Genomic DNA, 27273 nt, shown 5'->3' on the forward strand with positions numbered 1-27273 from the left:
GTATCTTCCTTGGACAGGACAGATTTGTGATAAAAAATAATCATCCATAAAAATTAGTTTCAGTTAAAATTAACAAGAAGATATCATCTAACTATTCATAGGCCCAAGAAATGCATGTTGAAACTGAAATAAGATTTGTGACCACCAGACAGGCCTTATTAGCTGTGTCTGGTGCTAGAGATGAGACAAACTTAGTAAAGACAGAGAAAGAGACTCCTCTCCTACTGTGAAGGCTGGTTTCCTGATTCCTTCCCTTTAAGTGGCTCCGATATAAGGCTGTCCTAAGGAAACAATGGTTTTGTTCCTACGAGCCTATTCCTACTTGTTTTTATTTTCCACCATGATTTGTAAGAGTAATTTCTACAAATCTCCACTTTGGGGGTAACTTTTCTTTCACCATTTGTTTATATGGACTCTCTTAGAGCAGTGTATATATATATGACTAGTATTATTTATCTTAAATGGTTATGTCTCGAATTCCCATTCTCTCTTAGTTTCAAAGTGTTTTAGATTATATACTTTGCTAATTTAACTGCCTACTTGTATGAGCAATTCACTTACCCAATTTTATAAAACTCCTTTAGGATATAGTCTTCACACAGAAATTCAAAGTCCTTATGAATGTCTGACAATATGAAATCTACCTTGCATCTTTGCCAACATGAATGACTTATTTCTACTGCCCTGACAAAGAAGCTCTCTAAGGTAACTAAATTCTAGCTTATACAAGGTTTCCTCTAGTAATTCAATAGTTAGGAAAATCCCTAGGTAAACTTCCCACGATAGAATTCCCTCTCTCAGTGGAAGCAGACTTTCTTAAGTCATACTTCTTTTTCCTTCTTTTCCCCTAGTTTCCTACCGGCACTATGGGCCTTTGTGCAGTCTTCTGGTCACTTTGCTCTTTTGCTCTTTGACACCTTATCTAATGCTGGGATTATTCCTTTTTTTTTTCTTTTTTTTTTTTTTTTTTTTTTTTTGGTTTTTCAAGACAGGGTTTCTCTGTGCAGCCCTGGCTGTCCTGGAACTCACTTTGTAGACCAGGCTGGCCTCGAACTCAGAAATCTTCCTGCCTCTGCCTCCCGAGTGCTGGGATTAGAGGCGTGTGCCACCACGCCCTGCTGCTGGGATTATTCTTAAGGTCATCTTGGGTATAGCTGAATTCCTTAATCAATTGGTAAATAAGTCACTGCATTTAATAATCAAAGAGATTTATTCAACAAATAGTTAAGCTTCTATGTGCAAGGGGTTACCAATATCATCATCTTTGTTGTCCTTTGTCTTTTTTTTTCCCCCCAGTGGTAGGGATTAATTCCAGGACTTTGTCTGTACTCGACAAATGCTCAACCACTGAATTATATCTGTAGCCCACCACCACATTTTAAAACTATTCTGAAACCATCAATCAACAATTCACAAACTGCATAATTTACTCATCGACTCTTTTCATAGCTCAGAACTTCTACTTATCCATCTTGCTTAATGATGGCTAAGTACTATGGTCTAAATGTGAAATGTCCCCTCTAGTGTGTTCATGTTCTGAATGCTTGTTCCCCAGTGTAGAGCAAGATTGCAGACTGTGGAACGTTTAGAAGGCTAGCAGATGGAAGTACCTGGATAAGTCTGTGGTGTTATACCCACCACACATAGAGATCTGGTCTCTTCTGTTTCCTAGTCCATGCAATGGAATAGCTGCTATCACTGATCCACCTTGGATTGAAGCATTCTACTACTGGCTCTTGCTCCAGTGAACTCTGCCACAGTGGTTTAAAATCTCCATAAGCCAAAATAATTCTCTCTCTCTCTTTTTTAAAGTTGTCTCTGTGGCATGTTTGGCCACAGCAATGCAGAAATCACTAATGTAGCACAAAGCACAAAAACATTCTCCAATGTGCATTTGAAGTAGTTTCTTCCAAACTAGAGCAATGGGCTCTTTTACATTCATATGACTGACTTGCTTTGTAAGTATTTACTTTTCAGCAAGTAATTATTCTCCCTACTCCTGGAATCCCATGTCTCATTAAAAATTAATAAAACATGGACACTTGGAAGGAGGTCTGGAAGTGGCCTTCACTTGTGTACTTTAGTCCAGGATTTTTTTTTTCTCCCTCTTGGGAGGAGACATTACTTAGAGGTTTAAAAAATGGTGGGAAAAATGTACTAGAGTTAAAGAGAGAATCACTTCCCTCTTTCTAAACAAATTTAGGCAGGGTTTCCAATTGGACCGCTTCCTTTGGAGTGTCAGGATTTTTCTCTTCCTTTTCCTTCCTCCAAACCCTTCTCCATGCCCCTTCTCCATTCTCCTTAAACTTATGGCTTCTTTTTAAATAATTGTTATTGCCTATGTATCTGTGTGTGTGTGTGTGTGTGTGCGCGCACGCAGTTTATTCAAACTGTGATGCTTTGAATAAAAATGGCTCCCATTGGCTGATATATTTAAATACTTAGACACTAGGGAGTGACACCATTTGAAAAGGACCTTGTTGGAGGATGGGTGTCACTGAGATGTCTCTGAGGTTTCTGAAGCCCATGCCAGGTATAGTCTCTTTCTCTCTGTGCCTTCTGCCCTTAGATTAGGATTAGTTCTTTACTCCTAGTGATGTGTTTGCCTGTGTGCCGCCATGATCCCTGTCATGATGGTAAAAACTGTAAGCCTCTCAAACTAGAAGCAAGTCCCCAGTTAATGCTTTATTTTCTAGGAGCTGCAGCAGTCAAGGTGTCTCCTCAGAGCAACTGAATAATGACTAAGACATACATATTTATAAACACAGCATGTTTAGTTCATAAAATGTTACTTTATCTATGTTTTCAGGCATTTCTGTTTGCCTCTGGATAATCAATAGTGCTCTTCCCTGGGGAAGACCACCTCTCCTGCTCCCAGCTTTCCTTCATTGATTATAGTTATTTGGGGTTCTCCTTGTCCATTTGGCATGTAAATTAGTGGTATGCAATGAGTTTTATTAGATAGTGTGGTGGGAAAAAAAAACAGGTACAATGCTATGATGGGTGAAACTTCCTGAAAAGGAATCCAGAAAAATAACAGAGTGGGAGGTGCTATATCTAGGCTGACAGTGACAATAAGAGATCACTATCAAAGTAAGCTAAAAGTCAGAGCTGAGAGAATATGGGCAGTTAAAAGAAAGTATCTTAGAAATGTGTTTGCTCTTCTGACCTACCCCTGAGAATGAGGCAAGCTGTAGACATTTCAAAGAAGTACAGTTCAAACTTCCCATCAAGGTTTTCCTTATTGATAATCAGTGAAGCAGTATGAAGAATAGCACAGGGCTCTAGGCACATTATCTGGTTTCAAATTCAGGGCTGTGCTACATTTAGGCTGTCTTGAGAAGTCTTTTCATTGGGTACCAATTAACTTGTTTGTAGTAGGGAAATGATAACATGATGTTGTAGAATTGTGCTTTCATGCTGGTTAGCGCATGCCAAGAACTCAGTCAACTTTCACTATAAAAACTGATGCCAACAGTGAGAAGCTCATGATAGTATTTCCTTGTTACTAGAGGGGCTCTGAACATTCTGAGCACTCCTGCACAGGGATACATTTATGCTTTCTGTAAAATTTCTTTCATGTTATACTTTAGCCACCCATTTAAGACAAGCAGTTAAATATGCGATCTTCATTTGTAAATGAGTTACAACCATATTTCTCCATGTCTCTTTCATATAGTATTCTTTCATATATCATTCTTTTCTGCTTTCCACTTTCTTTCCACTTTTCTTCCACTACCTCTTTTCCCGTTAAACTCCATAGAACTAGAAAAACAAAATCAGAAATGTAAAGTACCACTTTCCATCTCAGGCATGAACATAACACCAACATTTCACCCCTGTCTCTCTCTTTTATTGAATGTTATAATGCTAGGTACTGGTTTCTCACATTCTGATTTTACTACAGCGTATATATAAGCTACAGAAACCAGCCTTATTCAGAACTAATATTATAGGACAGTGTTGTTAATTTTACGTTTGAAATAAAAGTATGCAAAGTAAATATGCAAAAAGATAGTTGATTAGAAACATCCGCTGTGCAGGGATTGTACGCCATTTGTACAATATAATCAAGGTCAAGAATGGTCCGAAAAACCAGCAGAAACAGGGAGTAAAAAAAGATTTAGAGAAAAAAACCCATCCACCATTCAACCAAAATTATGAGTGCTAGATGGCGGGCCAAATGGCCAGCTGCCCACGTGGCAGTCAGCTTGAGAGCTACGCCCGTGGAGAAGGATGGGGTGGAGCTGCAGCAGAAGCCACATCTGCAGAGGGCCTGGCTCCAGCACTGCACAAGAGGATGAACAGCTCTGCTCTCATCAAGGTCAGAAGTTTGCCAGGTACAACAGGGTGGCCTGTTGCTATGGTTTGGGTTTTGTTTGGTTTAAAGGGTGATGCTAGTGGGAGGTGGAGCTTGGAGACTCTGGTTTTAAGGGATGGTATTAGGGGGAAGGGCTTCAGGTAATCTGGGACCTGCCAAGGAAAGTAGTTTTTATGAGATTCTTTGGTAACTGTGGCAAAGAATTACTAATCTAGAAGGCTGTCCCTCTCTCTGATCTGGTTCAAGAGAAGACTACTTTTTCACATATTCCCACCATATGTGACACCATCTGCCATAAGGAGCAAAAGCCAATCCAGTGGAGGTTTCTGATCTTGCACTTTGAACTTCCTAAACTGAAAGCAACATAAACCTTTCCTTTGCATATGCTGGCTACCTCAGGTATTTGATTGTAGTAAGCCAAGTTATCTAACAGAACTCTAGCCAAGGAAAAGCACAGACACATATGCGAGTGGCCTACCACGTGACATAATGACCCAGAAAGGAAGAGTAAAACCAGCAGGAGCACTAACTGGATGGGGGACAGGCAGTAACGGTGGAAGATGGGGCCCGATCACAAGAGGAGGCTTGGTCCTTAATAATCCAAGTGAAGGCGCTAAAAGCTCTTTGGGGAGTTTTGGGACAGTAGGATCTGTATAAACACTCTGGCAGTGATGTGAAGATCAGTTTAGTATAAATGCGGCAGAAGTAACAATAACATATAGCCTCCCTCTGTTGTCTGAATCCCCCCCCAAAATAGTGGGTGAAGGAAGAGACTCTTATTACAAAGTGGGAAAGGGGGGAGATGCCGATAGAACAACATGCCCATGGAAGTTCCGAAGCTAGACTGCAAATGGAGATATGCTTCCGGAACAGAGAAGAGACAGAACACGCCACTCAACACAATGAGTAGGCATGGGTGCAGTGTTATCCAAAAAGCTGTTCATGGTGCTGCAGAGGCTCTGAGAGGATCAAGCACTGTCTACTCTAGGGGTCCATGGAGGTGGAGTGGCAGAGCAGGACAGAAGCACACTAGACATAACTCTGTGGAAGGAGATGCTGAAGGTTCTGATGGCCTCTCCCAGACTCTCCCATCCACTACTGACCTCGGTCAGCTTCCACATCAAGGGCAGAAAGGATCTCTAAGTAGAGGGACTGGAGCAGAGACCAGGCAAGGACTGTGGCAAGGGTGAGCTAAGGAAAAGGAAAACAAGCCGGTTCACCTGTGGCTTTCTAGTAAGCCTTCCCCATTTTATTCCTGGACAGTGTGAGATGTGCTTCCAGGAGACTGTCCAAGTTTTTCTCTGGAAACTAACTGGAGTGACCTAGAGAAACTGGGAGTGGTGAATCACAAAACAAGTTGATCTGTTTCACTGAAGAGAATGGTCACCAGTGAACAAATTCTGGCTCCAAAGAACTAATGGCCTGCTGAGGTCTTGTTCTAAAATCGAATGGCTCTAAATGACATTAGGAAATCATTCTTCAAACAAGATTCCCTTTTCTGTGTACACATGTGCATTTGGGAGAATGGTTGCCCATGTCAGAAGAGTGTTTCAGATCCCTCGGGGCTGGAGGGAGCTGAGAGCTGCTTGAGAAGCACACAGGGACCTGAGTCTGGTCTCTGGAAGAACAAGATGTGCTCCTAACCAGGAAAACATCTCTGCAGTCCATGAGGAGACATTTTACCAGGAATAATAAACTGAACAAAGAAAAAAAGATTAATATACAATGTAGGAAACAGAAGGAAACAGGGAATTCTATAGTAAGTTTCACAATATTAGCATTTTGCAGACGTGGGAGGAAAACCAAAATCTAATAGGAAAGAAAGGATATCTAAAAACAAAACAAAGCTAATACCTAAGAAATATTATAGAGGATAGTGAGGTAGTTCAGTGGCTAAAGTGCTGGCTAAGCAAATGGCAGGAGAGAAGTTTGGGTCCCAAGAAAGCCATGTAAGTACTGATTGGACTTGCCAGCCCATCTGTAACTCTAGCCAACTAAGATAGAGAAAGGGTACCCAGAGCAGACTGTGCAGCAAGGCTAACCACATCCTTGAGCTCGGAGTTTGACCACAAGACCCTCTTGCAACGAGTAAGAAGGAAGAACAATTGAGGACTTTTGATCTCTATATGGATATGAGGTAGCCACAAACAGGCAAAGCAATGGAAACTACTCACCCACAAATACATACACAGGCAAACACACAGACACACACTACGTGTATATGAGAAATTGAAGCAATAAAAATATTAACTAAGAAAAAAACAGAGTTGAAGGAACTGAATGAGAAAAACATTGCGCGGGCAATGAAGAACAGCTATGACAAAGAATTCTGTACTGATGAAATGGAGAACCCAAGTAAAGAAAGAAAAAGAAAATTCAATCCAAGTATAATCACTCAGAAATTTCAAAGTACTTGGGGGTCTTCCTGTACCTTTCTAGTGAGGTGCAATGCATACCTGTATTCCGAACATTTCACAGGCTGAACTAGGGGCCAGGCTGGACTAATAGAACAAAACACAGAAAACCAAACCACCCAGGAGCAATACATAAGGAGCTAAAGAGACATTCCAATGGTGAAAAATTGTGATATAATGCATATTTTTTTAAAAAAACGAAACTTTCAAACTGTAAAGAATGAACAATGTTCCCAGTGCTGAGGAGCTCAGGAGCCCAAGCTATGAGGGCCGGAAGTAAGAATATTAGAATCTATTCTGAAATGTCTCTTGTTCTTTCTGACCCTGTAATTTAAATATATGTGTTATTTTGAGATTTATCCATTTTAGTAATTTTTGGACATTTCCTGCAATGATTTAAATGCTAAAATTTCTATTTACTCTTTCTTGATCTCATATTTGACTTGTGTTGGATTATTCTATTTCTGAATCTAAATATCTCTTTTCCACTTTCAATCTCTTCTTCCATGAAGAACATGTGAATTAATCCTGAGGCACTTCTCACACTGCCTGGGAACAACTGAAGACACACAAAAGGAGAGCAAGCAAAGAGAACTGACTCCAAGCTCGACCCTCTGAACAAATACACACCAGCATTTGCAGTTCTAAGATGTTCATATTTTGTACATCCAGCATGTTTGACAGAGGGCCCACCCACATGCAAATATTTGCTCTTAGAATAACAAGATTACAACAGTGTATCGCCTATAAGATAAACCAGTGCAAAGATGGCACAATGTTTGTGGGGTAAGAAGCCAATATCTGATCTGATGTAAGGCCCACTCCACAAGATGGAACCCATACCTGACACTGCTTTGGTGACCAAGAACCACAGGTTAGAGTTCAGGGACTGAGGGTAAAACCAGATACCACTCTTCTATTAGAGGAAGGCAACAATAAAATACCTCCTAATGCCATTCTGTTATACTCATAGATGAGTGTCTTACTCTGCCATCCTCAGAGATGCTTCCTCTTGCAGTACATATGAACAATAATACAGAGAACCAATCACAGCCAGATATGGTGCATGCATGCGTACACACACACACACACACACACACACACACACACACAGAGAGAGACAATGGAAAACTCAGCATAAAGTAGGATGTGCTCATCAAATCCCTCCCCTCAGGGCTCAGGGAACCCCTGGGAGGAGGAGATAGAGGACAGCAAGGCCTTCTAAATACAACAGGACATATGAACTCTCAGAGACTGTTGCAGCATACACAGTATCTGCACATGTCTGCACTAGATGGGGCACTAAAGTTGGAAGTGGATACAAGTCTCCATCCCTAATCCAGCACTAACTCCAATTGATAAGTAGTTACAAATGAAAAAGGGAGTCTCACTGGGGAAACAAACTACTCTTAATGGTAGACTGCACCTCCAGGCTGTAGACGACCAACAGAAAACAAATTCAATGTCACCTTTGGAAGGTTTTGTTCCATAATGTCATATAAGGGCTCGCCCTTCCTTCCTTCCTTCCTTCCTTCCTTCCTTCCTTCCTTCCTTCCTTCCTTCCTTCCTCTCCCTCTCCCTCCCCCCCCTCTCTCTTTCTTTCTTTCTCTTTCTAAATATCCTTTTTTTTTTAACCTCCTGCCCTCAATTCAGGTCTTTAGTGTAAATGATATTTTATGGCTTCTAGTTTAGTGTTTTTATGGTATTCCTTAGTGTGCAAATGAGAGGGTTTCTGCATCAGTATCTGTTTCTTGTGCCTTTTCATGGGCTCTTCTCCTTCTTATTTGTTTTGTCCTATTCTGATGTGCTTGTCTTTGCTTATATTACTACATTATATTTCCGTATTATCCCAAAGATGCCTCTTGTCTTCTAATGGGAGACAGAAAAGTGGTGAATATAGATGGGGGGGGGGCGACGACAGGGAGGAACAGGGAGCAGTGAGGGAAGGAAGCCATAGTCATGATATGCTGTATTGGGGAAAAACTATCTTCCACAAAAGACAAAAACAAAACAAAACAAAACAAAACAAAACAAAGCAAAAAAAACGGAAGGAAAACCAGACATTTCAGCATTATGCGCCTGACTTTTCAACCTTATACTACTGATTTATATTGTTTTTGTTGTTGTTGTTATTATTATTATTTTATTATTGTGTATAGTGGTGTTATTATTATTATTATTTTATTATTGTGTGTAGTGGTAAAACGGAGAGTTGGCTGTCAGGGTATGGACATGAAAGTCAGAAGACTACCCTGTGGAATCAATCCTCTTCTTCCACCATGTGGGTGTAAAGGGGTGAGCCTTTGCCCACAGAATCATCGTGCTATCCCAACCTTTTAAAATAAATAAAGTGCTGACTGCTTACAGTTCATGCAATGCACATCTTCTTCAAGGAGTGAAAATTATGCTGAAGTTCAACATAACTTGCAGAAGAAATTTTACTCCTTAATTTGAAATATCATGACTTTGAAGAGTGAGTTTATAAATTCAGCAAATATCCTCATGAGAGACTTAGATTCATTCACTGTTTTCCTTAATTATTATACTGTATCACAGGCACAGAAATGTATAAATGCATCTTTAAATACTTCAGTATTTAAGTATAAATTGAAATGTTTTGTCTTTAGTACATATTAGAAAAAGTCACTAAATGGAATATAGCAACTCAAGGAATTCTCATACAAACTTAAGTAATCATTTCATAATTTAGCTATACTGAACGCTTGTGTTTTATGAACTGTGTTAAAGCACAGTATCACCTGAATTGGCAATGTCTCATTTATATACAGTTGATACTTCAATCATGTATAGTAGGACATAACTGAGTCCTAAGAGTGTCAAAAGCCATATTATTTTAGAACTGAAAGTTAGTTTGGGAGTACAGACAGCGAGTGGCCAGATGGCCCTGCAGTAAACTGCCGAAAGCCATTTAAAAGCGATCCACGTGGAGATGTATTCCAACAGAGAGCTATAGGCAACAAGCCAGCAAGATACCAAAGGACTGTGACAATATCTTTGTCAGCCATAAATAACTTTTTAATTTTATAGAACTCAAATTAAAACAAATCTCGTCTTTTTTTTCCTTTTCTTTTCTTTTTTCCTTCTCAGTAGTAAATACATGAGGGAAATCAAGTGTGTTACCTCTCAGGGCTCTGGCCACGGTAGATGCTCAGGGACAGCTGTGGAGTGAATGAGTTAGAAAGGCTACGCACACACCCTGTATACTCGGCTCTGTCCTGACCGCTTCTTTATCCTGCTGTGCAGTGTGGGAAGTGTAGTGACACTTGATTCAGGTGGTTTGTATTGAAGTAGAAAGAGGTGAAGCTGGTTCAAGGGTAATGTCTTGATAGAGGCATATAAAAGTACAAATAGCACAGCTATTATGCAAGCTCAGTTCTTCATCCCTGATATGCAATGTAAATGATATACAAAATACAGATTCATTAAAGAGTGACTGCCATGCCAAGAATAAAGAGAATGAAGACTTGCTATGCAGTATTATCAGATATATTGAATTTGTTGTCATTAAGATCAACAAAATACTTTGAAGGACTGCCCACCGTGACATGGAAAAAGCTTTGTAACAGAGAGCACTCTTCTGACATTTTGTACTGAAATAGGGTTATACCTCTAGAAGAAATGAATATCCATTTATTGATGGCTAAGTCCACAATTGAAAAAGGCACTACAGAGATCAGAAAACATGCATAAGTTCACATTTACAGTACAAAAGTAACTTATTGAGAACTTTTCCCATCATCTAAGCATTGTAGCTTGAGTCCTAGTGCCGAAGATTATACCTACAAGGGTCGGGCGAGGTGCTAGGCACAGTTCTTCGAGACTTGCTGATGGTGAACATACTGGCCCCATCACTCTGTACCAGCCCAAATGAGAAAGGGGTGAAGACTGGAGAGAAGGACATTTGCAGGAGATCTCCCCCATGAATCCTGACCATGCAAGCAGCCTGGCGTTGATTTCCCCAGCAGGATGACTGCCACATTGCCCAAAGTTAACAGTCTGGATGCTTCTACATCAGCATCAGTGTACAGGGGAACTCTTAGTAGCTTGGAGTGGTTATTGTGAGATCAGCATTATAAAGAGTGCGTCAATAGATGTTTGCTAAAACCAGGACAAATAGATCAGCCACGAAGCCTCCTATTTATACTATGTGGAAGGCAAAAGATGATTTTTCCCCCTTTGTCCTTTTCTCCTATAGACTTGTTTGAAGAGCATCAGGGTTGATTAACTGAAAGAACAGTGTTCAAGAATACTGCCTTTAGAGTAAGATATAGATCCATATACCTGAAACATTTATATGATTACAGATCACTTAGGGTTTTGTCCAAAAAAAGTCAGTCTTCATCAGTCTCTCTCTCCCCTCTCTGTCTGGTAAGTTACAGGGCAGACACAGAAGAACTGAACTTTGTGCTCACAAAAGTAGTACTTTGCTATTGTCCAACAGAAGGCATTTGACACCCAAGAGGGACCCTCAGAAAGCACAGGTTATTGACTATGAAGTCCCTTGTTCCCTCCTTTTTCCTGCTGAAGCTAGAGAGACAGGGGGCATGATAGAGAGTGTGTGACTGATGTCTAAACGGAAGGGTTCTACCAGCTCTAACTGGGGAACAACTATCTTTCTACTTCTATCTCTGCCTTCAACTACACTCTCAGCGCTTCTTTCCCTTATTGTTGGCAACATGCATAGTTTCCATGGCTTTCTGACTTAAATTTTCTGTTATTCCGCTTCTGTCTCTTCAGCATTATAATCCAGACAGAGAAACACTTTTTCAGATAAGGTAAAGGTGCCAGTCATGTGTATCAAAACAAAAATAATACACCAGTAGTGTCACAAAGAGAACTGAAACAAAATCTGCAAAAAGTGTAAGGGGAATCTAGACACAGCAGCAGGGCTCTGGACAGGCTAGTGCTCCACTCTATGTCTGAGTAGCTGAGTGAACAGTTTAGACTTCCCATTTCCTCATCTCTAAGGGATGCTAATACCAGTACCTTTATCAGATCTGGGAAGGTTAAATAAGGCTTCCTTCCTTTATTCTGTCATAATTTACTGCAGTGAGAACGTATTCCTTATAATGGAAAAATACACAAGTTTTTTCAATTAAAATATAAGGAGGAAAGCATCTATGAGTGGCTGCCGACTTCACTGGATAGGGAGGTATCCAGTCGCATGCTCCTTCAGTTATAGGTGTTTACTGGGCTTGGCTTCTTATATGTAATGTCACTCAGAGCCACAGGATAAGCAGAGATGTTCTATTCTAACATAGGCGAGAGCCATCTGGTCATTAATTGATAGAAATAAATACCTGAGGATGAATTGTATTTGTACTGATCAGCCCGTGTACACACAGGGCACGCAAAAGACAGAAAAGCCTTAGAACAAATCCAAAAGAACAATCAGGATTCTGTTTTGCAGTTTTGTGCCATGGCGTCATGTCAGGTTCCAGCTGTTTATTTTATCACCTCATTTACCCTAATGAAAAGTCGCTCCTAGGACTCAGTTTCCTCTACCGGCACCGCTATTCATTTTGGGCACAATTTTACTTTAAAAAGGGAATGGAAAGATACTGATGTCATTGTCGATGAAGCAAAACCACATGAGAGGCCCTGCCTCTGGTGCTCATTTATTAGATAGAGGTCTGGGGGAAGAAGCTCGGGGACTGTGTGTCATAGCATTTTCAACGGCCGTCCTCTACAAACAAGGCTGGTTTACAAGAGGAACACATAAGGTAGGAGCGGGTTTCAGTTTTTAAACTACATCACTAAGTACACATTTGCTTCTAAGCTTTAAAGCAGTGCATTTGGATGGAGTTATAGCATGGCTTTAAACACACACGCACACGCAGACACACACCATGGAGGTGATCCAGTTACTCCTGCAGCACAGATGTGCACAAGAATGCTCTAAGTGATTAAGATGGGGGCTTTAAAGTTGGCTAATTAGAAACATCTTTCTCCCTATGATCAACACTGATATTAGCTCTGAGTTCTGACTAGTGGAAATTTGCATTTGAATTTAGATTCACCCTTCAGATGCAGGAACACTGGCAGCACTAGCTCCTGGGCTGTAGGACTGTCTCACTGTGAGGGCCTCCTGCTTTAAACTTCGTCCATCAAGTCAGTTTAGAAAATAGAATTCTGTCCACCTAATAGAACTTCTTCTAAATAGCATTTATCCTCTCGCAGAAAGAAGGACAACAACAGTCATAAGTGTAATAGTTTAAACCTATCTTGACAGAAAGAAATCACTGTCTATAATAGCAACCACACTATTCTGCTGTGATGAATGGCACCAATGCTTTCTAAAAAAGCCAGCTACAGGACTGCTGAGACTGTAAAATATAGTAATCTATGGGAACCTCTTCAGCATACTGCTCGACAAAAATAGTTACTTAATAATATTTCAATTTTGTAAAATGAACCTGACTACACAAGAATGTGAATCCTGGGAGCTGCAATATACATGACCTTATTTTAAGTCCATGTTTTATTGCTATAAGTATTAAAAGATATCAAGCTCTCCATTTGTATATTAACCAAAGATTCTTTTTGCTACTAAAACTTTTAAAGTTACAGTCATATGAAGTCCCAAGGGTCAGATGAAGCTGCTTCCTATTGGTCATATACCCTGTGACTCAAGACACCATCCAGAGAGAGCACGGGATCATTTTCGTCTCCTGAGTTCATAGTGGCAAGACCATAGTATGGCTTCTTAGGATTAGTGAAAAAATGACTAAGTTAGGACATCTTCTAACAGGCATACATTCTGTGCACTGGAAAGCAACACAGAAGCCCTCTGAGACACCGGTACTCCACCACTTCTTCCGTCCAGACTTAACCCCTACCCCCCCCCCCCCAAAAAACAAAACAAAACAAAACAAAACAAAACTGAAGACTTTTTATCTTCCTTTGTTTGTATTTCAGAACTCCAGAGTGGATAACAATTCCAAGCCAATTTACCTCTCACTGAGGTGTCACAGAAATCAAAACAAACAAAAACAACAAAGAAAAATCCAACAGGGCTGAGGGCTGAGTCAGAGTGTCTATGAAAATGCTGCAGTACAAGGGAATATGGCAAATAATCTTTAGGGACAAACTGCCTTGAGCTCAGTTTTCAGGGTCAACACAAAAAAGTAAGTGATATTTAGTCAAAAATCAAACAAAACAAAAACAAAACAAAAAGCTCACTGAAGATCTGAGTTTTTCCAGTTATTAATGGGAATAAAACTGCTGTAAAATAGATCTATAGCACACATTAGGTGTCAATAAACTCATTTCACATTGAGAACATCTTCTCTAGAAGAGAAGACATCTGCTCAGTGTGGACAATATGGCTGATGGTATTGAGAAGGAGATTAAAAAAAAAAATCCCAGATAGTTTGACAAATTCATGTCTTTTCTTGCACTTCCATATACTTTAAATACCTGACTGGTTTCTTATCTTGCACTGGTGGCTATACATGACACCCAAAATTTTTAAGACACTTACATAGAAAGGACAGCAAACAATAATACTGTGTGGCTCTCCTATGTCTCTTGTTTCCTTCTTTCCATTATTTCTTAGTGGGATAGCTTCAGAGAGTATGCAAAGGAACTCAAAGAAGAGAAGAAAACCGTGTTTGAGGAGCGTGACCCAGACTGACTGTTCAGTGTGGATACTGGCTATCTGACTGTAAGAAGAATGGCAGCAGAGCTTGAGGGCAGAGGGATGGACAGGAGGGAAGATTTCCATCCAACCCACGGTGAGAATGCCCACCCTTCAGAACATTTCCCTTAGCATTTTCACTCAGTCAAAATCTTACGGGATCGTAGTCTGTACTTGAGTACTGGTGGCTTTTAGATAGTAGGCACCTACTATCTTCCTCTTATGTCATGATTCATGTTTAGTCAGGAAGATTATTTTTGCCAATACCTCATAAAAAAGCAAAGAAAATCTTTCCACATATTTGATATTTTTTTTTTTATTTTTCCTTAACTGTATAAGATTATGGAAGTAGAGTACAAAACAGCTTCACATTAAGCTAATCTTAAAATTTTGCTGAAAAGTGCTTTCTTTACAAGTAAGACAATCATAATTCTTCACAAGAGGTGAGTTCAGTTGTACATTAGCATTAGATAATCCATTGGGTGGAAAGGCTGCCTAGAGTAGACTGTTACCAGAAATAGATAACATCCTTCACAGTGACACTTGCTCATAATGCCTTTCCTAACCTATTGCTCTGCAGCCAGAAAACTGGATGAAATAGTTCTGCTAAGCAGCAAACAGAAGAAAAAGTCACGTTCAAGATAGAAACATGTGTTTATATCTCCCCATTACCAACCATCATTCACCAGGAAACTCTTGAGTGACTTCTGAGAATCCTTGTACTCCTGGTAATTATAAGAAATGCAGACCTACTCTGGCATTTACCATCATTTTCCCAAAGGAGAATTCACCTAATTTCTAAAGGAATTTATGACTCTGTCAGATTAAGATTTCATCCCTGAACACATTTCACATGGCTACTCTGCACTATGCTAAGCACTAAACATGCAAGACTGTGACCTGTGAGACAATCAGCTGATTCCAAAATGGGGGGGGGGTGGTGGTGAAAAGAACCATAAATTATGGTCTTTCTCTCCTAAGCCAATCCCAGTTCTTCTCCTGATCTCATAATCTTTTACAGAAAAGCTCCCCATTTGACATAGTCAGCATATGGTGGTTTAAATGAAAATGGCCCCCAAAGACCCTCAGGGATTAGCACTATTTGAAGTATGGCCTTGTTAGAATAGGTGTGGCTTTGTTGGAGGAAGAGTATCACTGGGGGGTGGGGTTTGAGGTCTCCAATGTTCAAGTCAGACCTAGTGTTTTACTATCTTCCTACTGTCAGCAGCTGATATTGATACAGGACTCTCAGCTACCTCTCCAGCACCATGTTTGACTGTGTGCCACCATGCATGCTTCCTATAATGATGACAATGGACTAAACGTCTGAACTATAAGTTAGCTCCAATTAAATGCTTTTCTTTATAAAAACTGCTGTGTCTGTTCACAGCAATAAGAACCCTATCGAAGGCAGAAATTGGTACCAGGAGTAAGGTATTGATGTAATAGGCTGGGCTAGGCTTTTGTTTGGAGGAATATGGAGTACTGTGGAACTCTTGACTAGAAAAGTAAAAGTGAAACTTAATGGACCATTCTAGGAGAAGCAGGAAAGACTGTGGTGCTTAAGGTATTTTGAGATGTGGTGGCCTAGCTTACGAGGTTTCAGAGCAAAATATTAATATGTGGCCTAGGAACCATTCTTGTGATAGTTTGGTTAAGAATGTGGCTGCTTTCTGCCCTGCCCTTGTTTTTTTTTTTTGTTTTTTTTTTTTTTTGTTGTTGTTGTTTTTTTTTTTTTTTTGTTTTTTAAATCTGCCTGAGGCAAGATTGAAGAGTTAAGGATTAACAGCTCTGGCAGAGGATATTTCAAAACAGCCTAACATTGACTGTGCCATGTGGTTATTAGTGGCTAGTCTTATGGAGATCTGTAATGAAAAGAAGAAAAATGAGTAAAACAACAAGATTGACAACAAATAGAATTGAGGTAAGTTCTATCTTCAAGGAGATAAAAGAGATTACACAAAAGCCTAATGCTAGGTGGAATAAAGGGAGTGGTGACCACAGGGCAAGACTTCTTCCATCTAAGCAGCTTAGGGATGGGTATGGTGGCACACACCTTTAATCTTAGCACTGGGGATGCAGAGGCAGGTGGATTTCAGAGTTCAAGGCCAGCCCGGTCTACATATTAAGTACCAGGTCAGCCAAGTTTGGATAGTTCAGAATACAATCAAAACCAGAAAGTTGGTTGCTCCATGCCCTACCAAGCAGCAGAACTTGGCAGCTTCAACCATGTAGTTCTGGCTTTAGAGTCAAGGATATAAGAAAGGGGTTAAGGAATCTTTCTCTGAGAGGAAGGAACAATGCTGAGGGCAGTCATGAGTTAGAGATGGCCCTGAATGGAGGCTCTAGAGAGGCCATTGTGTGAAGCTATAAAGGTAAAGCCTGAATTTCCTAGGAAACCCCAAGAAGTTGGGAATACCAGAAATGTTGGATACCTGCCAAGGAAAACTGCTTACAGGAAGTGGAAGGAGCCCAAGAGAGAGATGTATGTTCCAGTCAGCAAAGCTGAAAGGAACTGGAGATCTGAAGAGTGCTTTGACATCAGATATGTACATGCAGAGTTTGGAGTTTGCCTTGCTGGTTTTCAATCTTGTTCTACTCCAGTATTTTCTCACTATGCTCCCTGTCTTTCCTTTTATAATGGTAATATATACCCTGTGCCACTATATGCTGGAAGTATGTGATCTGCTTTCTGATTTTGATTTTATAGGTGATTATAATTAAAAGACTACCCTGAGTCTCAGAAGAGACTTTTAACATTAAAATTTTAAATAGGGCTGATACTGTAGTCGACTATAGGGGCTTTGGAGCATATGCTGTTAGGGTTTCTATTGCTGTGAAGAGATGCCATGGCCAAGTATCAGGTTCCTCATAGGTGAAATGAGGAAAATTGCTGTTAACATTCATGTAGTCTGTAGCAGATAAACTTTAAGATGTTAAGTATAATCAACGTGATGCATATAAACTACATAATAATTGTTAATTTTTAATATAAATGCTATGGCTAATAATGAATTCTGGTAAAAAAATCTGATATTAAATAAAAGATACTTGTTCAAGCAGAGTCATGCATTCAACAAAGATGGTAGTATCTTAGAATCTTACAGATTCTAAGGGATAGAAGCTCCCTGGAGGAAATGGAGAAAGTCATGGTGGTCGTTTTGTTTTATTTTGTGAAATCTACTCCAGACTGCAGACCAGGCAGAAGACATGGTTTGGGAACAGAAATTGCAAAACTGGAGCAGAAGCAGCATAAAGTAGGGCTGGGGACTTCAACCATGAGGACACCATCTGGAAAGCTTGCTTGGCAAAGACACAACATTAAAGTCTTGACTTACTTTGCTAAGAGTTTAAGCTCAAACAAGGCAGATGATGCCAGTAGAGAAATGACTTTTCTAGACTTCAAGCAAACAGAATGAGAGAGAAGCTGCATATGGGTTGAGGAAACCATTATGAACTTGAAGCAAGAGTAGCCACTAAGATCAGGAAACGTTTGACAAGAGGGAACAGGGAGAGTGAATGGCATTTGGTATATACACAGGAGAGAGGACAATGTCAAAATTCTTCCATGTCTTTCAAGTTACCTACTCTCTGAGCTGCATTTTTCCTATGGTTTATTTTGTTTTAAGGTGATAAAGAGTTCGGAATGACCACCTTAGTGACAATTTAAACCAAACTCATTTTTTTTCCCCCTGAGGTGAGTGCCCTGCATTTACTGACAAAGAAGTGTGTCCAGTTTGGTGGAGAGCTTGGCCATGCCTCTGATTATCTGTGATAACAGGCAGTATAGCAACCTGAAGCAGAAATGGAATAAAGATGTGCTACATGCTTAAAAAATATACCACAAGACAGCTTTCATTTCTCTATTCAATAGCCTATTTATCTTAAAAAAAATCATTATTTTTAATTAGTGTAACATTTACATTTATAAAAAAGATTATAGCTATTTTCATAATATTGAAAGACTGTCATTGAGACTCTATACGTCAAATGCAAAGAAAATGATGGGATAACAGCCCACAATGGAATTTTATTTAATATTTGACAGATGTGTAGAACCTCTGAGGCACACACTTGTCAAGTTTCAAAGAGGCTAATAATGTGGATGTAAAAAAAAATCCTTCTTTCCAGTAATTGTCAGAAATTCACTTCAAAAAATAAAAATACCATACAATTCCATTAACTGTTTTGTTAAATGACATTATATAAAAGGAGAGGGCATTCAAGAGTGCATAGAATAACACCCTGAAACGTCAGTTCCTTCCTAATTTCACTGCTATTTCTATTATTAAACTCAGTTCATTTTATCAGACTATTAGGAATACACCTTTACCCAGACTCCCTTTGTATTGTATGTAACTCAGGAAAATGCTATCACAACACTTCAATGGTTAAGTAACTTTATGAGAAAATGGTTCCAAATATTTCCTAAGACCTTCCAAAGCACTCTAAATAATATTATTATGATATTATGTTTCACCATTACCTCTATTATTTAAGCTTGACTTTCTTGAAATCATACTTGAATAGGAAATTTAGATTATGTAATATATATGCTATTTCAAATACTTTGTATATATAATTATTATATGTATAGGATGTCAAATAAGTTGTTTTCCATAGTCTTTTATTAAATATTTTCATGACAAATATAACTTTTCAAAATTTTGCCTACTAGAAAATTTGAGCAGAAATTATCATTATTGTTTCTAACTAAAGCTATCTATCCAAATACTCATTTTATAACTACTAAATTTAATGTTGAAGACATTCAAGATCACATATATTACATTTAAAATATCTCTTCAATTAAAATATAATTATACAATTTTCTCCTTTATTTTCCATCTACTCCTTCCATCTACCCTCCCTCAAATTCATGGCTTCTTATTCTTTAACCATTGTTGTTACATACACATATAGACAAATAAACCTAAATATACTAACTGTTGAGTCTGTTCAATGTTGCCTCCATGTATGTCTCTCAGCCTGACCACTTGGTATTGGATAACCAATCAAGAGATTGGTTATTTAATTTGACTCTAAGCAGTTGTTTACTGTCCATAGCTCTTCATCTAGGGATTGGGATTTCCCTTATTTATGTAACATGTCAACTGCTGGAATTGTTTGGACCCTTTTTAAAAAAATAATTATTTCATTTACATCCCAGATGCTGCCCCCCACCGCTGATCCCCTCTCTCCGAGTTCTTCCACCATCCCCTGTTCAGGCCCTTTTAAGGCAGCCATCTTGTTGAGATTTTATGGTTGCAGCTTTCCTATCATAGTTAGATGGGACTTTTACTTCCTTAATTTTTCTCTGTGACCTTCATGGGTCCAGGGTAGTGGATTCTGTAGGTGGTCTTGTGGTATCCTTGACCTCTCACTACCCCTTAACCCTTCCCAGCACTCTTCCACATGTCTTCCAAGCTCTGCCTATTGTTTGGATGTGGGTCTCTGTATTTGTTTCCATCTACTGCTGGATGAAGCTCTCAGGAGATAGTTATGCTAGGCTCCTGTTTACAAGCATAGGAAAGTATCATTAATAGTGTCAGGGGTGGATACTCTCCCATGGGATGGATCTCAAGTTGGAACAGTGATTGCTTGACTCTTCTCAGTTTCTGCTCTGTCTTTATCCCTATACATCTTGTAGTGAGGACAGATGAGATTGAAGGTATTGTGGATGGATAAATTGATGCCCCACACCCTCCACTGGAAGTCCTACCTGGCTACAGGAGGTGGCCACTTCCGTTTCTATTTCTTCAGCTGCTAGAGTCTCAGGTTTCTGGCTCTTTTCAGAGATATCCCTCCCCCATTTCTATTCTCTCTCCCAGCCCTTTCCTGCAACCCATCTCCTCCAAGTTTCCCACATCTTATCTCTATCCTGTTCCCTCCATCCATCCACCTCCCATGTCTCTTTTATATCCCCTTTTGAGTGAGATTCAAGCATCTTCCTTTGGGCCCTCCCTGATACTTAGCTTCTTTGGTTTGTGGATTGCAGCATGGTTGATGAACATTTAGGTTGTTTCTAGTTTCAAGCTATTACAAATAAAGGAGCAATGAACATGGTTGAGCAAATGTCCTTGTGGTATGATGGAACAGTATCTTGAGGAAGAACTACTACCAATTTTCTGAGAAACTGTTAAGTTGATTTCCAAAGTGATTTTTCAAGTTTGCACCCCCATCAGCAGTGGAGGAGTATTCCCCTTGCTTCACAACCTCATCATCATTTGATTAAAGACTTTCTAGTCTTTGGATCTTAAAATCATTTCACCTCCTCTTCCATGCTCCTAAACAGTAATTGTGCTGAAAATGCATCAACTAAGCTGGGCATCCCACAGTGTTCTCTGTATTTTGACTGGTTGAAGCTTTCTGTAATGTCTCTGTTTATGATAAAGACAAGCTTCTTTGATGAAAAGTAGTATCTATCCTTATCTGTTGGTATTATCTTACTTAAGTAAATACTTATCTATAAGAATAAGTATTTAGAGTGCAGTTAGGGATTATTAATTTCAGAAAATGACCTCACTAACCATATGGTTTTGGCTAGGAATATAGTATCAGGAATGATGTCCCTCCTCCTTGAGCTTCAAGTACACTTACACAGCTGTTGTTTACTGCCAAGATACTAAGCACTACTATTACCTTTAGGGGTATCTTACAATGCTGGTCATTTTGTGTTTTGTTGACTATTATAAATACATGAAATCAAACTTCTTTTTAAAATAGTAAAAATGAAATAGAATTTAATTTTGGTATAGTACATATAATCAATATATGTTCTGAATCATTTACCAAAGTAAGATGCCCACACATTTCAGGAAGTCCAGTACAAGAATTACTCTTCATTTCAGTCTGACACTAGATTCTGCCCAATAAGGTTCTCCCATTGAGATAGAAGCTGCTCCAATTCAAATGATTTTAGAGATGACTTGTGAGGAAATAATATGTTCGGTAAATGGCTTCTGAGTAATAATAGTAGCCCAAACGCCCATTAATGGGAAATAATTAAACAGACTCGAGGTTATACATACTATGGAAAAATTACTCAGCTATAAAAGGTAATAAACAATTGGTGCACTCTTAGCACAAAGGTAAAGGGAAGAAGCCAGACAGAAAGAAGTCCATTCTCATTTCATCTCAATGGAATGAATAGCTACATCGACACAGTTGAAATACCGAGTGAAGGCTGCCCAGGTCTAGGGAACCAAGAGAAGGGGAGAATCTGGACATCTGTAGAAAAATGACTCTACTTTAGAAATATGGGACGACTTTGGAACTGAACAGAAACTGGTGAACGCATACACGTGTATGCAGACTGAACTGTTCATTTGCGGATGCTTATTTTCATGTATATGATTCAGCCTACTACACATTCATTGACATTTAACTGGGGAATGTTTCTCTGTCTACTCATGATTAGATATCTTAGCACTGCACAGAACACACAGTGCATGGCTGCACTCTGTGTGTGTGGGTGTCTCCTCAGCCCCATTCATGGCTGCTTTGTGCAGAACTTTTACAGCCAAAGCTGGATGATCTGGGGTAGCAGCTCAGGCACACTATCACGCAGAGGCTTCAGAATTCACGGAAACAACAGATGCCACCCCACAACTACTCTACTCGATCCAAAACTTCAAGAACAAGCTTTTTAAAACGTTGATATGTAGTATATAATAACATAAAGACATTTCTTAAATAACTATCCAAAATATGCTATAATGCTTAGTGTCAAAGAAAAACAAATTTCTTTTCTATTAACTTACTTTTGTGAATAAATGAAGGCATCCAATCAAAAAAGAAACAACAACTTTGGAATTCTGATAATGTCATTAGACGTTAAAGCCTCTTTATAGAAACTCAGTAGTTCAATTCTCCTTAAGAGACTTTTCTATAGCTAGATGATTTGAGATGAAAATCATCCACCCATTGTTTCAGTTTGAAAATGTATAGTCTGACAATCAAAGCATTTGTTTCAAATTTAAGACCTTAGTCATGACTAATAGCAGTCTCTGAGGTTCCATTTCTTCACCATGGGAATCTTGATACTATTGCTTACATTTTCATAAAAGTTGTAATGTCTTCACTTGACATATGAAAATAAGAGGCATTTTTCATTACCATCATCTTCTGTTGTACCTAGTTAAAATATTGATTAATGAACTATTATTGAATTATTATTCATTGTTGTCAATGTCCAATACAATCAATACACACACATACACACTCACACACATGAAGAAGGAGAAGGAGGAGGAGGAGAAGGAGAAGGAGGAGGAGGAGAAGGAGAAAGAGGAGGAGGAGGAGAGGAAGAGGAAGAGGGAGGAAGATGAGGAGGAAGAGGGAAGAAGAGAGAGACAGAGAGAGAGAGAGACAGAGAGAGAGAGAGACAGAGACAGAGAGAGACAGAGACAGACAGAGAACACATGACTGGGATGGGAAGCAATTCTATCCAATTTGAAAAGTATGCTCAGAAGCCTTCACATGGGGGTGCATGAAAAGTATACAGTTTTCCTCCCCGGAGTTACAGACATGTGGCCGTGACATAGATATTATATATGACGACATAACTGCAGAACCTATGGAGGGAAAGTAAGCCAGTATTAGTCTTATATTGATGCCAACTGTAAAAAAGGTTTACTTCTTTGATCAACTAAAAACAAGGGTCTATGTAGACTTATGAAGTACTCAGAGAACTGAAATGTTTACTTATAAACAACCTATCCGTTACTAGGGTATCATCACAAAATGACAGGCAATTATAATAGCGCTAATATTATTGGCAATGAAATGTTTAAAAACAATTAAAAGAATGATCTCTAAATTCAAATATGAGTTGGAAGTGGTATCAATAAAAATCATAAAGTTTAGAAACATTTTTTTTGCCACATACACATATAATACTAACTATACCACTAGAAGTTAAATTTTATTTTAGAATAAAAACTAGAACTACTGGCTTTCAAACCATTTTTATACAGGTGCACAAAATGGACAAAAAATCTTCTGTGTTAGTAAACACAACACACAGAAGAATCCGGATCTTTTTTTCTTCATATATTTCTTTTCTAAAAAAAGATTTATTTATTTATCTATGTTATGTACGTTGTTTGCATGTACATCTGCATACTAGAAGACAGCATTAGATAGTTGTGAGCTGTCATATGATGACATGTGATGTCATATGATGTCATATGATGACAATGAGCCATCTCTCCAGTCTCCACATATTTCTTTCTAAAAACAAAAGTTCAGTTGGTAATAGATTTTATTATTTTACTATTTTGTAACAATTATTCACTGCAATGTTACTTTTTCTCTTTCCCCAAACCAAACTGTTGAGGGCAATCCTATGATACTGCTGGAAAGTGGTGGAGCTGCAATAGGTTGAGCCCAGTGTCCTTAAAGGGACAACTGGGAACACAGACCTGCCCCCCACCCCGACCCCCGTTTTGTATCCTGAGCCCTGTTATGAAAAAAGCTTTCTTCCACAGAAGCCATGCATGGTGATTTACCTAGCCACTGGTCAGTCTTCCTCAGGCTGAAACCTCTAAAACTGGTCCACAGTCCCCCATTCCTCCCTCTGATCTGGTTACCTTAGGGACTGTGTCCTTTCTGTGTACTATCCTGATTTCTAATTGTCTCTGTTTTAGTTATTCGACACTCTGACAATCAGTTTCTTGATGTCTGTTCAAGTCACTCCTCCAATTCTAATTATGGAAGTAGGGGTTTAACAGAGGCCATGAAGCACCAGGGCCATGAAGGAAGCACTACCAACTATCTCCAGCATGCTGACAGTCTTGGCTTTCTTAAGTTTCTTGTAATTTACAGTGTCTTTTAAAAAGGGACCCAGGGGGATGAAAGTTTTAAAATGTGCATACTGCAAACCTCTTGATAAAATGTCATTGGAGCTCCTTATATACTTCCAAAGAGATATGGCTGACCTGCTAAAAGTCGACTCTACTTTTTGAAACACGTGACTCCATTTAGAGTAATAAAGTCAAATATTTACTCTCAATTTCTAACAGCAACAGGTGATTTAAGTAGTAAGTTCCCTTTGCTCCAAAGCACATTGGTTTTACTTTAAATATCCTCCCTAAAAGAAGACAGCCAAAGGTGTATTTTGGATTTAAAAATTTGCTTTTTGACATTCAGAACAGAAATGTTCAGATTTAATTCTCATGTGTTTGCCTTCGCAAAGCAGTGTAACACTGGGCAACACTTCCTGGACCGTTCAAATAGAAGCAAGCCTCTTAGCTGGGGCCTCTCAGCTGGGACTTAAAGAAACGGAAGCCTCCAGAGCGTTTAGTATTTGCTTCTGCATGTGCTGACCTGAGCTCAAAACTCTTACTTTATTTCACCTGATCTAAGCCATGTCTAAAACAGAACAAACAACAACAAAAAGACTACAAAAGGTTTTCCTTTTTCCCCTGCTTGGAGGTCCAGGACACTTGTTTGTTAGTGATGGGCACTCTTCTCTGTCTACTACCTACATCAAAGGAATGCATGCCAGTGAATTCTGTCACTAAGACCCTAAAAGCCCATGGCCATAGTGATAAGAGGATCCTGCAGTAAGGTGTCAGGAAATCCAATAACTGGGATAAAAGAAACAGACAGGGTGAAGCATAAGAGTTTATGAGGAAAGAAGCTTAAATAGGTGAAAGTCTGGGAGCCCAAAAGGGGGGGGGCAGGGTGGCTAAGGAGGGAGGCTTCAAAGAGAGATCAGTTATCAGCTGTTAGGAGCTCTCACCTCTGCACAGGGGATGCAGGCCATGATCCACAAGCAGGGAGGAGGACTTACCATTGTCATTTTGCATTTTGCATTTTGCTGGCTATCCATTCTAAAGTGTTATTTCAATTTTATTGTTATTGTTGAAAACACTTCTGCATACTTTCATATTTTAGTCTGTGACACATTGCATTCATTCATTTATTCATTCACTTACTCACTTTGGTTTTTCCGAAAGACTTACTGTACTAAATACTATATTAAACAGTATCATTGTCCTTAAAAATTTCATGACTTTCTCTGCAAGATATATTCAAATATTTTAAATTTGGATAATGATGCAGTTTTTCATAATCACTACACTGTGCTGACCAAGCTGAGGGAGAACATGGTCAGTCACAGGAAGATGGACAGCGGAGGCCACAGCAGTCAGAAGAATAGGGAAGTGACCGCCACCAGCTGAACCGCCAACTCTCTCGATTCAGTTCCCACAGATCAAGTCCACTGCCCCCTTCTACTTCACTGCCCACGCCACTGAGAGGCATCTGTCCCCAACTCCAGAAGACCCTGTTCAGATGCTGGCCACACCAGTCAGAAGTCCACATGCTGCACCAAAGGCCAAGCTAGCTGCCAGAAGTTCATCCCTCAACCTGGATTTCTGGCAGCTAGCTTGGAGCTGAGGTCTCCCTACTGGTAAAGGCAAAATCAGAAATCAGCACCTAAACCTATAATCATCCCAAACCCAGTAACCCGAATGCTAGTGCAAGGAAACAACCAATAACAGCCAGGGCAATATGGCAGCACAAGAGAACCCACCTAGCTTATAACTGCAACACCTGAATATTCCATCACAGGTGAAACCTGGGAAAATGAACTTAAAACCAACTTTATGGAGATGAAAAAGAAAATGAAAAAAAATCCTTTAAAGAAATAGAGCAAAAGACAAACAATATATTAGGGTAAATCAATCTATCCCTTAAAGAATAACAAGAAAACACAAACAGGTAAAGGAAACTGTTCAAGTCATAAAAACAGATACAGAAGGAATTAAGAAAGCACAAACTGAAGGAATTCTGGAAATGAAAAATCTAGGTAAACAAACAGGAACTACAGCAAGCATCATTAACAGAATACAAGAAGTACAAGATATGAAAGTGGGAATCTCGAGGTGAGGGAGCCATCTTGGGTCCCGGATCCCTCAGAGACTAGTCTGCGCAAGTAAGAGTGTGGACTACAGAAGCGACACAGCTTCTGGGACAGGAAGAAGCAACACAGCTATTGGGACAGACCCCGTTTCAGGCTCCAAACAACTGGGCACCTTCCCCACCAGAGGAGAGGTGTCTGCCTGGGAGGGCTATGAACACCAGAGCAGGTGACAGAGCCACCTTGTGTCCCATGTCCCTCAGAGACAAGTCTGTGCAGGTGTGCCTGCAGACTGCAGAGGCAACACATCTTCTGGGACAGGTCCTATTTCAGGCCTTCATCTTCAGCCAGGAGGCAGGACTGAATGGCAGATATCTGTGCACCTTCCCTGCAAGAGGAGAGCTTGCCTTCAGAGAGTATTCTGACCACTGAGACTCAGGAGAGAGCTAGAATCCCAGGTCTGCTGACAGAGGCTAGCAGAATCACAGGAGGAACAAGCTCCAACCATAGACAACTATAACAACTAACTCCAGAGATTACCAGATGGCAAAAGGCAAACGTAAGAATCCAAGACCACTCACCATCATCAGAACACAGCACACCCACCTCAGCCAGTCCTGGATACCCCAACACACCCGAAAAGCAAGACTCGGATTTAAAATCATATCTCATGATGCTGGTAGAGGACATCAAGAAAGGCTTTAATAATTTACTTAAAGAAATACAGGAGAACACTGCTAAAGAGGTGATGGAATTGAACAAAACCATCCAAGACCTAAAAAGGGAAGTAGAAACAATAAAGAAAACAAAAAAAAATGAGACAATGCTGGAGATAGAAACCCTAGGAAAGAAATTTGGAACCATAGATGTGAGCATCAGCAACAGAATACAAGAGATGGAAGAAAGAATCTCAGGTGCAGAAGATTCCATAGAGAACATGGGCACAACAATCAAAGAAAATGCAAAATGCAAAAAGATGCCAACTCAAAACATCCAGGACACAATGAGA

General features: G+C 39.6%; 1 protein-coding gene and 2 long non-coding RNA genes across 9 annotated transcripts in view; 1 reads left to right on the plus strand and 2 right to left on the minus strand.

Annotated features, from left to right (window-relative positions):
* The window catches only part of Gtdc1 (glycosyltransferase-like domain containing 1), a 363306-nt gene that overhangs the window by 77949 nt on the left and 258084 nt on the right, over positions 1 to 27273 (minus strand). The gene's annotated exons all lie outside the window — the stretch shown is intronic.
* Positions 1280 to 26345, minus strand: Gm39807. The gene is made up of 2 exons (XR_866185.3): positions 25938 to 26345; positions 1280 to 25744 (listed from the first exon to the last, which is right to left on the minus strand). It is a non-coding gene; the product is annotated as a predicted gene, 39807 (long non-coding RNA).
* Gm52509 lies at positions 12401 to 15063 on the plus strand. The gene is made up of 3 exons (XR_003953821.1): positions 12401 to 12479; positions 14315 to 14492; positions 14976 to 15063. It is a non-coding gene; the product is annotated as a predicted gene, 52509 (long non-coding RNA).

This window comes from Mus musculus, chromosome 2 (assembly GCF_000001635.26).
Source record: "Mus musculus strain C57BL/6J chromosome 2, GRCm38.p6 C57BL/6J".
In the NCBI taxonomy this organism is placed as follows: Eukaryota; Metazoa; Chordata; class Mammalia; order Rodentia; family Muridae; genus Mus; species Mus musculus.